Source organism: Aphelocoma coerulescens, chromosome 1A, assembly GCF_041296385.1.
Source record: "Aphelocoma coerulescens isolate FSJ_1873_10779 chromosome 1A, UR_Acoe_1.0, whole genome shotgun sequence".
Taxonomy (NCBI): Eukaryota; Metazoa; Chordata; class Aves; order Passeriformes; family Corvidae; genus Aphelocoma; species Aphelocoma coerulescens.
In genome coordinates, this window is record NC_091014.1 from 44,152,522 (window position 1) to 44,164,600 (window position 12,079).

The following is a 12,079-nucleotide window of genomic DNA, read 5'->3' on the forward strand; positions in this document are numbered from 1 at the left end:
GTAAAGTGAATTCCTTAAAGTATTTGCTTTGAAGGTGGCTGTTGCCTACCATTGTTTTTTAATGAGGTTAATTTTCTCTTCAAGTCAGATGGTGAGCTAAAAGCATAAAAAGCAGTACTTTTTGTTTTTAGTTTAAGTGAATGTAAAAACATGTGTGAATGAAATAAGAAAGAGAGTAATAGCAGATAAGGGTGAGAGTCCAAAGAACACTTCTCACAGTGATAAAGTGGAATTTTACTAGTTACTCATTCCAGCAAATTTAAATAAGCTGAAAAAGTAAGAGGAAACACTGCTGAAGACCAGTTATAGTGACCAGTACACTCCATAGATTAAATGCCTGTTACAATGTGGAAACTTTAAAATAAAAACCGTATTTTTCTGTAAAGAATATACTTGTTCAATATGAAGTTGTTTAAGATGTCTTAAATATTAATCTTTGGTTATAATACAATAATACCTTGCTGTGCTACAAACATTTTTTGCCTCTTACTGAATAAGGTCAGAGTTGTGCTAAATTTTCTAAGGTAACTTGGATTTCATTAAATATGGTATACCAACAATATTGGAAAACAGCAAACAAATATACTTCATAGCCTTAAACCATTTTACTTTTTTTTAGAGTTTCTTAGTGAATGGATTGCCCTACTTTTTAAAAATTAAGCTCCTGTGTATTGGGTTGCATGGCCAGGTTTTGGTACTGGGAGGATACAGGGGTGGCTTCCCCCATGTCCAATGGAGACAATGACAGACAGCTCCAGCATGGGCCCAAGGACAAGTGCATCAGCAATAGAGGTAGCACGTCTGGGATAACAGGTTTACAAAGGGGTAAAACTTCTGGGAAACAGCAGCTGGAGAGACGAGTGAGAATATGTGAGAGAAAGAACCCTGCAGACACTAAGGTCAGGGAAGAAGAAGGGGTAGGTCCTCCTGCACTGCTTAGGGCAGGAGGAGGTATTGCAAACTGGGAGTAAGGGTAAGCCCAGGAAAAAGGGAGGATGAGGAGAGAGTGTTTTAAGATTTGGGTTTATTTCTCATTACTCTATTCTGAATTTCTTGGTAAAAAATTAGTTAATTTCCCCACGTCAAGCCTGTTTTTCCCATGACAGCAATGGGTGTGTAATCTCTCCCTGTTCTTATCTTGAGCCAGGAGCCTGTGGTTGTGATTTCTTTCCCCTACCCCACTGAGGAGGGGAGGGATAGAGAGGCTTTGGTGGGCACCTGGTGTCCAGCTGGGTCAACCCAGCACAGTCTGCTGAGGAATCATGTATGATTATGTACTATTGTCAGTGAGCTGAAGTATGAGAGAATTTGATGATAGAAAACTGAAATAAAATTGAGGGCATCCAGAGAACTGATATGTTAAAAGCAGAAAGCATTTTAGAGCATAAGGATTTGTATTACATGAGTAATATCACTAAATGAAAGCAAGGTTAGTGAAATATACGTTATCTTGAAAATTATTTGATCTGTATATATGATTAAGTACTCCTAGGTGAATGTCCTGCTAATTCTGGGAATAGCAATCAGTATTTGTGACCTGACACATGACCCTTGAAAAGGAAGGATATTGCACAATGGATATATGTATGCAAAGAAATTTAATAATTTGTTATTTGCTGCTTTGTGTCTAGCACGTGAACTGAATGTACAATGATAAGAATGGCTGGCATTTGACTGTATGCTTAATGTATGGACAACAGCCTGTTAAGAAGGGCATGCTAAAAATGTGAAAGAAGGCAGTAACCACTGGAAGACTTATCATGGGACTAAAAAAGTATTTGCCTGAGGAAACAGGATGTTTTAATCTTTGAATTCCAGTCACCTTATTTTGTGCTTTGATAACCAATACCAGTGTTATACTTGCTACCTCTGGTACACTCTATTTAAGAACGTCAGTCTGATCACAAAGCCACTGAAGCACAATTAAAAGCAGGTTTGTTGGAGGTAAATTACTAACTGTCCCTTGTGATGCCTGAAGAACAGTGAAGTTCCTTGAGTGCCCAGACTGGTGAGTGTACACCTGATGCATATAAATAAAAGTACCTGCCCATTTCTGAGACTTCTCAAAAGGTAAGCCCTCCATTCTCATGAAAGTGTTTTATTAAAATAATATTTTAAAATCTACTGTTGTCTCAGTTGCCTGAAACACATTCAATGTTGGTCTGAATTGTATGGATGTCTATGGATGTGCATATGATGATTTTGAAGTGGTTTAATACTTACTTCACCATTTCAACACCAAAAAAATCAATGCACTTCAAGCTGATGTGTTTAAACTCACTCCAGATATTCCATTTATGTGTCATACTCTTTGCATATTGGGGTTGGGTAATGAGTATTGCCGTGTTTATTTTCTAAAATGACAGTAGTTCTTTTGTAGATAGTGTACAAACACTTCTCTTGAAGATAAGTTTCTCCAAGATTATAAATGCTTATTTTCTAGCCTAACTTCCTCCATACCAAATTAGTTCCAAATCAAAATGATTATCAAATATAAGATTTTTTTTTCAGGCAGCATAATATACTTAAGCTGAGTTGGTGAAGGTGCCTGCACCCAATTAAAAATTATTTTCCTGTGAACTGCCACCTACAGAGTGTATGACTTTACAACAGACATTTTCTTTATAATTGCTCTCATCAGAATGGAATTCAGTGTAGCAAAAATATATCAGACATATCGCTTTTTGCCAAGAAATTTTCTTGCTCTTTACCAAAACTAAAGGAAAGCATTGGCATTATATTATCAAATCACTTCCTCCATTTTTCAGTTCTTAGGATATTTACAGCTCAGGAAACCTCTGATATGTGCAATCCATTCAGCAAATTCATTACTCAGTTTCCCAAAAGAATCATTTATATGCCTGTTTAGATTAGCTTTTTGTGATTTTGTTTCTAAATTCCTATGCACTTGAAAAATAATAGTAATCCAAACAGTTGTAAATCTTCTAGTCAACTATAACCAAAACTAAGAACCTTACCAGTAATTCAGCTTAATAAAGTGTGTTGGAAATATGCTGTTCTTTTTAGGAGAGCATCATGGCTGCATCTGATATGTATTCTTATTAAACCACAGTTTTTCTCCAACTGAACTAATATGTCACCGTTGGTAAAATGACTATAAATAGCATCTGAAGAGCTAAGCATATTAGGTAAGTTACCATATTGTATATTTTTGAATCAACAAGCAAGGTTTATCTAAATTAATATCTTCACTCAGTTGTTTATAACTTATCAGTTGTGGTCTTTTGCAAGCTGCCTGTTTGTACCGTGTTTGCATGCAGAGAAATTTTGTTGCATCATATAAATTCTGAAAGCTCATTAAGCAGTGAAAAGCCATTCATTTAAGTGTTTGCATACAAAATAGGAACATAAGTACCATCCTCTTATAGGTATGCATTTTCATGAATTTTTAAATTCAATTTTGTATTGATATATATGCGAACCAGTGCAATGCATATGTAGTAGTGTCTAGAAACTGCCTATTTGTGCATATTGCTACTGTACCTATTTAATTGCAACAAATGCTGCCCTTCTGTGAGACTTTGTTTTCATTAGTTAGGTCCTGAAAAAGAATTCCAAAAGAAATGGGAAAAACTAAAACCACAGAACTTCATTTCACCATCTGAAACCTAGACCCTAAAATGGGTCAATGTGGCTTCTTTCGCATTTTCTTTCTTCTTCACTTTGTGCATTCTGTTTTCATGCACCCATCCCATGAGTATTTATTTCAATGGGATTTTCACACTAGAATGTCCTTTAGCAACTCTAGCTTGAGCCCGACTAATCAAAATCATTTTACCCAGAAGATAACATACAATGTGGGCTGGGTTTACCTTGGCTGGCTTCCAGACATCCACCTAATCACTATGTTACTCACCATACTCGACAGGATGAGGGAGAAAATAAGATAGAAAAGCCGATAGGTGAAGATAAAGATAGGAAGATCACTTGCCAGTTATCCTGGGTTTAAAGGACTTGGGGAAAATTAATTTTTTGCCAATTAAAGTTGCAGTAGGAAGGTGAGATACAAAGACAAAAACTAGACCACCCTGCTCTTTTACCTCTTTTATACTTTATACACTCAGAGCAGTGTAAGGGGATGGAGAATGGGGGGTGCAGTCAGCCCATAACCGTTCCTCTCTGCAGCTCCCTCCTCCTCATGCTTCTTCCCTTCTGCAGCATGAATCCTCCTCAGGCTGCAGTCCTTCGGGATAAAACTGCTGCAGTGTGGACTCCTCTCTGCAGGCAAGTGTTCCTTCAGGGCAAATTCACCTGCTCTGATGTGGGGTCCTCAACAGGCTGCAGGGAAATACCTGTTCCACCATGGCCCTCTCAATTGGCAACAGGCAAATCTGCTCCAGCACCTGGGGCACCTCCTCCCACTCCATCTTCTCAGACCTTGAGATCTGCAGGATTGCTTCTCACACATGTATTTCCTCGGTCCTCACTGCCTATGAGGTATTTTGTTCTTTCTTAAATGTGTTTTCTCAGAAGTGCCACCAGCTCAGCTGAGAGGATCAGCTGTGCCCTGGGGAGGGTCCATGTTGGACCTGGGTGGACCCAGCTGAGTCTGGCATGGGGCAACCCCCAGTTTTTCACACAGAGGTCACCTGCTGCATCTCCCTCATGGCCAACACCTTCACACCTACATCCAATGCAAAGAGTACACTAAAAATATCTAATGAGCACAAATCATAAAAAGGGTCACTCGGCAACTTTGAAGAAATTTTATGTGTTCAATCAGAACTATCACTCTAATATTTAACATTTTATTTCTCTTGTAATATAATCTGCACTATATTTTCATAGATTTTAATTATGTTAAATGTTACTGCAATAAGGTTTCATTTGGTGATAATAATGCAAATGAATTTATGTTCCCTATGGGAAATATTAAATTGCCTCAGTTAAATGTCTGTGGTAACTTCGCACAGCATCCCAAAGGAGCCAGAAGCAATGTAAGACGTGATGACTACAAAGTCAATCGGGTTGACTTAATCTGTTTTCACCAAGACTATTATTAATTAAATGTTACTAATATTTTTGCAAGTTACAGAAATGACCTTAGGAAATTTCTGTTAATCCCTGCAGACACCATGACCTCAGTAACAACAGTCCTATTTCTCCCTTTTAAGAAAAAGAAATAGCAGACAGAATGGAAAAATGTATTAGCCTTTTCACCTTACAAATAATTTCTATATTCGTATCCAGAGTCAACCTTTCCATTTTCGTTTGTATTTTTGTTTGTATGTATATGTGTCATTTAAATGATTCTTCTTCTATCTGATCAGAGTAATATCTGCATGAAAAGGTGTGGTTTGTTCTCATTGCCTCTTAGTGACATATGTAAGTCACAGGGGCTGGGGTTCTTTGTAGTATTATTAGATCTTAGTTTCTGGAAAAAAAAAAGTAGCTGCCTGACTGTGCTTATAAATACAAAATACATCATAAAATAATTATCTTTATTTGTCTTTCTCATTAGAAATATTCATTAAATATTTCAAATATGTTTTTTTCTCTTTTTTTAGGAGTTAGCTTTTGAGCTAATTTGGGTTCTTAAGGCACTGAAGAGTGTACTATAGGGCCAAACTAGACACTATCTGCTTTTTGTCTTCTTACCTGAAGAAAATCAGAAGTGGCAGTTTTTGCTGTAGAGCTGCATGAACTATTTAATTGACACAGACACTGGTAAAGAAGTATAAAATATCAGTGCAATTGCTATATGACTTCTCATCAGAAATTAGAAACAATTCCCTGAAATTAGAGTTGCTTTAAGTTTATATATGAGTGCAAACATTCCAAAACTTTCGAGGAGAAGACACATATTATCATATACCAAACATGCCTTAGGCCCATACATAAGTGGGGTCCCCAAATGATGTTCCAAAGAATAAAGAGATAAAATTATTTAAAGCTGTCATTTCATTCTTGGGAGAATTTGAATAGAAAAAGGCACTGGGTCTTGTATTTTCAAGGCTAAAGGGTATATATAAATTAGAACTAAAAACATTCTAAGAACGTTCACACAAAATTATCAAAGAATGAGAAAATATTCAGTATGTGGAAATCCAACCTCTATATAGTTGCTTAGCTACAAATAATGTCAGGGTTTTATCACAAATTCAACAGCTGAGGTTTTCAGTTTATTAAGCAAAGTTAGAACACTGACTGTAGGTTAACACCAGGAGGAGAGATTCTAGAAATATCATATGTACTTTGTGCCACCACTGTGGCCAATTGAAGAAACTTCTTCATCATTAATATTTTTAACTCTAATATAATTTAATAGAAAACCTAAGAAAAATCTTTTTCTAAATTCATGTGATCCAGCACTAAATTACTCTGAAGTGTCCTATGGCCATGTCATACAAGTTGGACCATGAAGCACTTTTCTGGTTTCACAGTCAATAGAGCTATAAAGGTCACCTTAGAAATTACGTCATTTCAAGCAAGATTCTTCAGAAAATCAGGTGATAATATACTTTGTGGACAGGATCATGCAGCTGGTTCAGTATTTCTAGGTAACTTTTTTCTCTTATACAGGCAACACTGATAATAATGGGAACTCAGATTTATTCAGAGAAATATACAGTATTTTTATTATCAGACAGAAATAATTATAAATTAGAAAATTTGTAATGAAACATTTGTTTTATTAAAGGTAACAAGCATTTATTTACAAGGGTGGCAGAAACCCTACCCTGCTCTTCCTGAGAATTCTGTAGCTTACATAGGTTACAAAAAATAGTGGCAAATATTAAGGTCCTCTGAGGCATGGAGATAACGCGTTCAAAAGTATATCACAATAAAAGTGTCAGTTGTTATCTGCTTCCTGGTTTTATCTTTGTGGAGCCAATGATATAAGACTGTATGACTTTATGGCAAGGTATTCAAAGCATTTCTGACCAGAAGCAGGTAAAACAGCCTTGTATATGAATAGAGATAATAGAGATAATTGAGGTAAACTTTATTTTTTGCATTCATATTGGTCATGTTATGATGAGAAGCTTACTTGAAAATTGAGAAGAATAAGATCATGTTTTGCTTGAAAATAAAGTTAATGAACTTCAGATGCCAAAGAATGATGGGTAGATCTTGGGTACTTTTGATGAGAAAAAACCAAACCATTGAAATAAAGCTAATTTTTCTGAATCAAGGTACAAACCAACAATTTGCTTTTACCATTCACTTATTGTGCCAAATTTCCATTTATTTTCTTTATTGGTAACTGTGAATAGTAAAACTATGAAAAATCAGACAAGTGAAAAGACTGACACTTTAAAGACAAACCTGTATTTAAATCTGCAGCTAGGTCAATAGCAACACAGTTCACAGGTATTTTCATAAGGATTATTACATCCGAAGGCTGTCTTAGATTGGCCTTTCCTAACTAATAGTTCAAATAACCCAAGTTTATCAGGGAGAAATATAACTACCTGTTTCCTGGAAGTTCTAGTAGCAGAACTAGCATTCAAAAAGAACTGATTTAAAGTTTGTGTAAATAAGTGTTTCTGGACTCAGAATACCCAAGCTAATATCTCCAGAAAGGAAGCCGTGCATTGCCACAAACTATGTCTCATGAAATAAATTACTGTAGCTGTGTTTCTCTCCAAAGTAAAATTTCTGAGTGGCTTTGCTGTATTCAGTCTCAGCATCCATATGTAAAGCACACTGTGGGTGAACCCCATTGAAATTGTTTTCTGTCTAATAAGAATAATCTTCTTAAGAAGTATCTGAAATACTTGTTAGACAGAACTATTTGTTATCTAAATATTTTTATCAGATCCTTGTATTAAGTTATTTTTATGACTGCAATACATGATGAAGAGATGCAGCTGGGGAAATGGGCACGGGGCTATATGCAACCACAGTATATCAGAGGTGATATTTTATACTGCACAGCTAGTAAGGGTCAGAAAAGAACAAAAGTAGAGACTAAAATGCTGACAGCTTTGAGTCTTCTTCCTTCTCCCTGTCACCAGAAAATCCTTATGTGCTGTCACATTCTGAAAGCTGTCCCCACTCTATTAGCTCTGCCTCTCTGCTCCAGCTAAAGTTACCCATCTTCTTTGTCTAAAAATTTCAAAGCTTTTATTTCCACTGCAACATTTTGCCTGAAGGTAATGCATTAGATTTGCAGCATGCTGAGGTTTCCCTCATGTTCCAGTATGGTTGTTGCCTTTCTTCGCAGCAGCAGCCCGTGTTTATAACTGAGCAGTTCAGTTTGTTTGCCCAACTCTCTTTGCATTCCTGGGACTTACAACTCACTGCAATATTAGTTCTTGTTGCCAGGGCACTTTGTATAACACTTGACTCTATTTTAATATACACCTATTTTTGGAGCAGTGCAATGAACAGAGCTTTGCCTTAGTCGTTTATTTTGCTCAGACATTTATTTGGAAGATATTAGTTCTGTTAGGGTATCCACAGATGACAGATTTCTCCATTCATCCATAGTAGACCAAATATGGCCAAGACCAGATGCTCATGGCTTAAATGTGAGCACAGAAAGACTTATACTCTGTGTGTTAGATTAGTCCCAGATAATCTGCACTGATAATACGTGTTCTCAGTTTCCTTCTTTTACGCTATGTTCAGCTGCTTGTCTGTGAGAACAAATTGGCTGTAAGCTACCACTAGTCAGTAGAGTACTCTGGTGCCACAGTGTACCAGCTCTGAGCTAATATGCCTAATTAGCTAATATTCACCAGTAAAAAATGGTGTTGCTCTGAAGGGATAACACAAAGCTTCTAATTCTGTACTGTGCACTTGTATAACCAGTAAACTAATATTTGCCTTCAGCTGAACTGTCTGATCTCTTCTGCACATGCTATGCAGTCTCAAGTGAGGCTGCCACAGGCTCTTTTGAGCAGAAAGTCATGAAATCTCTGGCTTCTTTACCATGTATTACATTGGCTGACAAATACAGTCTCTGTATGCAGGCCGCCTGGGCTAAAGGCTGAGGTTGTCTTTCCCAGCTGTGTGGTTTAAGTCTGAGACAGACATTCCCACCGGGGAAAAAGCAACCAAACACCATCACCAGTAAAACAAACTTTTATTCTGTATTCTCCTAGGAGTGTTTTGTGTTGCCAGTATTTGAACAAGGTTTGGCTTTAAATCTCAACTGAAGTGAGGTACCTGATTGCAGAAGGCAAAGCAGTTCATAAAAATGTGAATTGTGTGTCTTAAATGCACTGAGTGACAACAAAACAGTTGCATGGAGTGAATGACAACTTTGTGGAAAGACTAATTAATATTCATTAAAAAACAAAGTCAAATTATAGGTGAGTGAGGCAGTATTGGGAAGTTAATCTGTATTTTCACACCATTATACAATGCCCAGATATGCTTCTTCAGATTTTATACAAATAGCACAATAAAAATTTCCAGCATTCACCACTCTTAAATTTACTATAATCACACAGTTAGTAATTCCTGCTTCACTTTCTTTCTCCTACTTTTTCCTTGTCTAGTTTTCTCCTTATTTTCTTGGATACAAACTAGTATGTTAAAATACTTTCCAAAAAATGGAATATTTCTTCTTATCAAGAGCAGTAATTTACTGCACAGTTATATCCAGCTTTTTCTGTTGTTTAGTTCTTATCTCTGGTAGACTTAATTCAGTGCATTTCTGCAGCTGCATAGACTGGTATTAAAAGGAAATGCAAAAATTAATATATAAGGAACCTCTGAGGCCAGTTTTTCCCTAGGGGATCAAGGGAGGTATGGGGATGGAAAAGGGGTTGGTTCATCCATAAGGGATGTATCCTTCTGTGTTTTTCTGTACATCAGTCTTTCTTATATTACCTTACTGGAAAAATAATTTTCAGTTGTAAGTAATAACTTCTGGTGTCCATATCATAGATGTGAATGAGAACATAATATCTGAACAGTAGCTCAGGAAGGCATTATCCTCAAAAAGTGACAGAACCAAAAATATTCCTAAGCACATGAACATGGTCAATACCATCAAACTGTTCCTCCAACCGCTATGCAAAGAGAACAGTATTTTCTCTCCTTAAACCCACTGTTCCATCTCGTACAATGATGTTGGGAACGTTCACTATTCTTCCCTCTCAACGAGTGCATCTAATAATGGACTTCCATGTAGATGTGCTGAAAGGCATTCCTGAACCTAGGGAAGGAATACGCTGCTTTGCACAGTTATTTTCTTAAATGAAACATAATTGTTAGCACTAAGCCTTCCAACAGCTTTGGAATGTATATTGTCACTACATCTCTCTCTAGGGAGAGATGGGAAGATGTGCAATACCACAAAAACAATAAGCATGAAAGCAAAAAGTAAAGTTAACCAATATAACTTTCAAATAGATTTATGTTCATCTAAACATATTTTATTTGAGTATCTGAGACAATTATCCTAAATGTAGACCAAGCAGTGGCATATTCTACTATTATACTCAATACTCCAACAAAGGTTTTGGCAGCAGATAACTCTCACTTTATCCATCTTTGCATGTGGTAATACACCCAAAGCATATAATTTGTCAGCATATGACAATTCCTGTATTCCCTGAATGCCTAGAGGAAAAGGTTTAACTGCAACCTTGTTTCTGGCTAAGGGGCAGTCATCTAAAAAGCTTGAAATTTAAGCCTCTTGTTAGTTTCACAATATTTGGGAGATCTGGTACAGTATGTTCTGGCAAAAGCCCTGCTTAAATCTGTGGCCAGTGTCTCCCGGGTTATGATCAAACAGAGAGCATGTTCAAATAGTTTTATTTAGGTTCTACAGCAAGGTATCAAAGAACTGAGGTAACCTGACAACTGATCATTTTGAGAAAATAGATTTAAAACTAAAAGTGTGAAATCAGCTGGGCTCTGCAAACTCTCAAGACGTCAGTCCTTTCTTAATACTGCAGCACTGGAGACGAGCTGGTCAGAAGAGGATACTGTGATATGTAAAAAGGAACAGACTCCTACAGTTTGCTTTCCTCTTTTCTAATGTATTTCAAGGGTTATTGGTATAGAAAGTCCATAAACCTCTGACAGAGGTATGATTAAGAAGTAAAACGCAACGTGCAATGACCTACCTAGCCTTGGTGGAGCAATTTGAAATCCAAAGTAGGTCACAAGTCAATTCATTTTGTAGACTTGACCTTGTACTCAGTGGATATTTAATCCCATCACAAAACCACTGGATAATGTTATAAATACCAATTTTGAAACAGTCCTTTTGGGACAATATCTTTATCTTGGCAACTGGTTTCTGCTGAAAAGATCCCAAGACTTAGGATGAAAACTTTTCTAAAATATTATTCTTCTCCTACATCATGTGCACTTGTATATTGATAGGCCAACAGCTGGATATTTAAATTGTATTAATTTCTTAGATATCTGAAAACTTATACAGAAAATGTGACTAGAAATACAATCAGGGCATGAAAACTATACCTTTCAACTCTACAGCTCCTTCTCAGTTGAAGGAGTCATTGTTATGTTTTTTTGTTTCTTCTACTATTTTTTTTTTCCTTCCTCTGTTACGGTCACTGCACTGTCATGCTACTGAGGTTTAGCAGCTAAATAGCCCTTGTATGTGAAAAGCATTAGAAAGCAGTCCACTATGAAGACTTCACACCAAATGGAAGAAGTACCTGTAGTGAAGGATAGAATCTCTCCATTAAACTTTGTATTTATGATCAAATATGATCAAATCAAGAATATTGAGATCTGGAGTTATTCCAATGATGAACTTGCTCCTTTTCCTTAATTTGTGTTGTTCTTACTGAGAAGAAGGAAAAAAAAACCAAAACCAAACAAACCCCCATGTGCTTTAAACTGAATTAACTGTAACTGAAATTCCTGGCAGCTTTAAAGACAAATAGAGTCAGACAGGCAGTACTTTGTACCAGCAAAACATTCCATATTGAACTTCTTTGTTTTCTTTTACATGTATTTGCTTTTGTTTCTATTTTTAAAACTAAAATGTTGGAGGATGGCAGTTTGACATTGGGGTGTGGTTTGTTTGGTGTTTTTTTTCCCTCTACAAACGAATGTAGATTGGAAATTAAGTGTGAGGTTAGGCTCTTTAATGTAATCCCTAGAAAAGTCAACCCCCAAA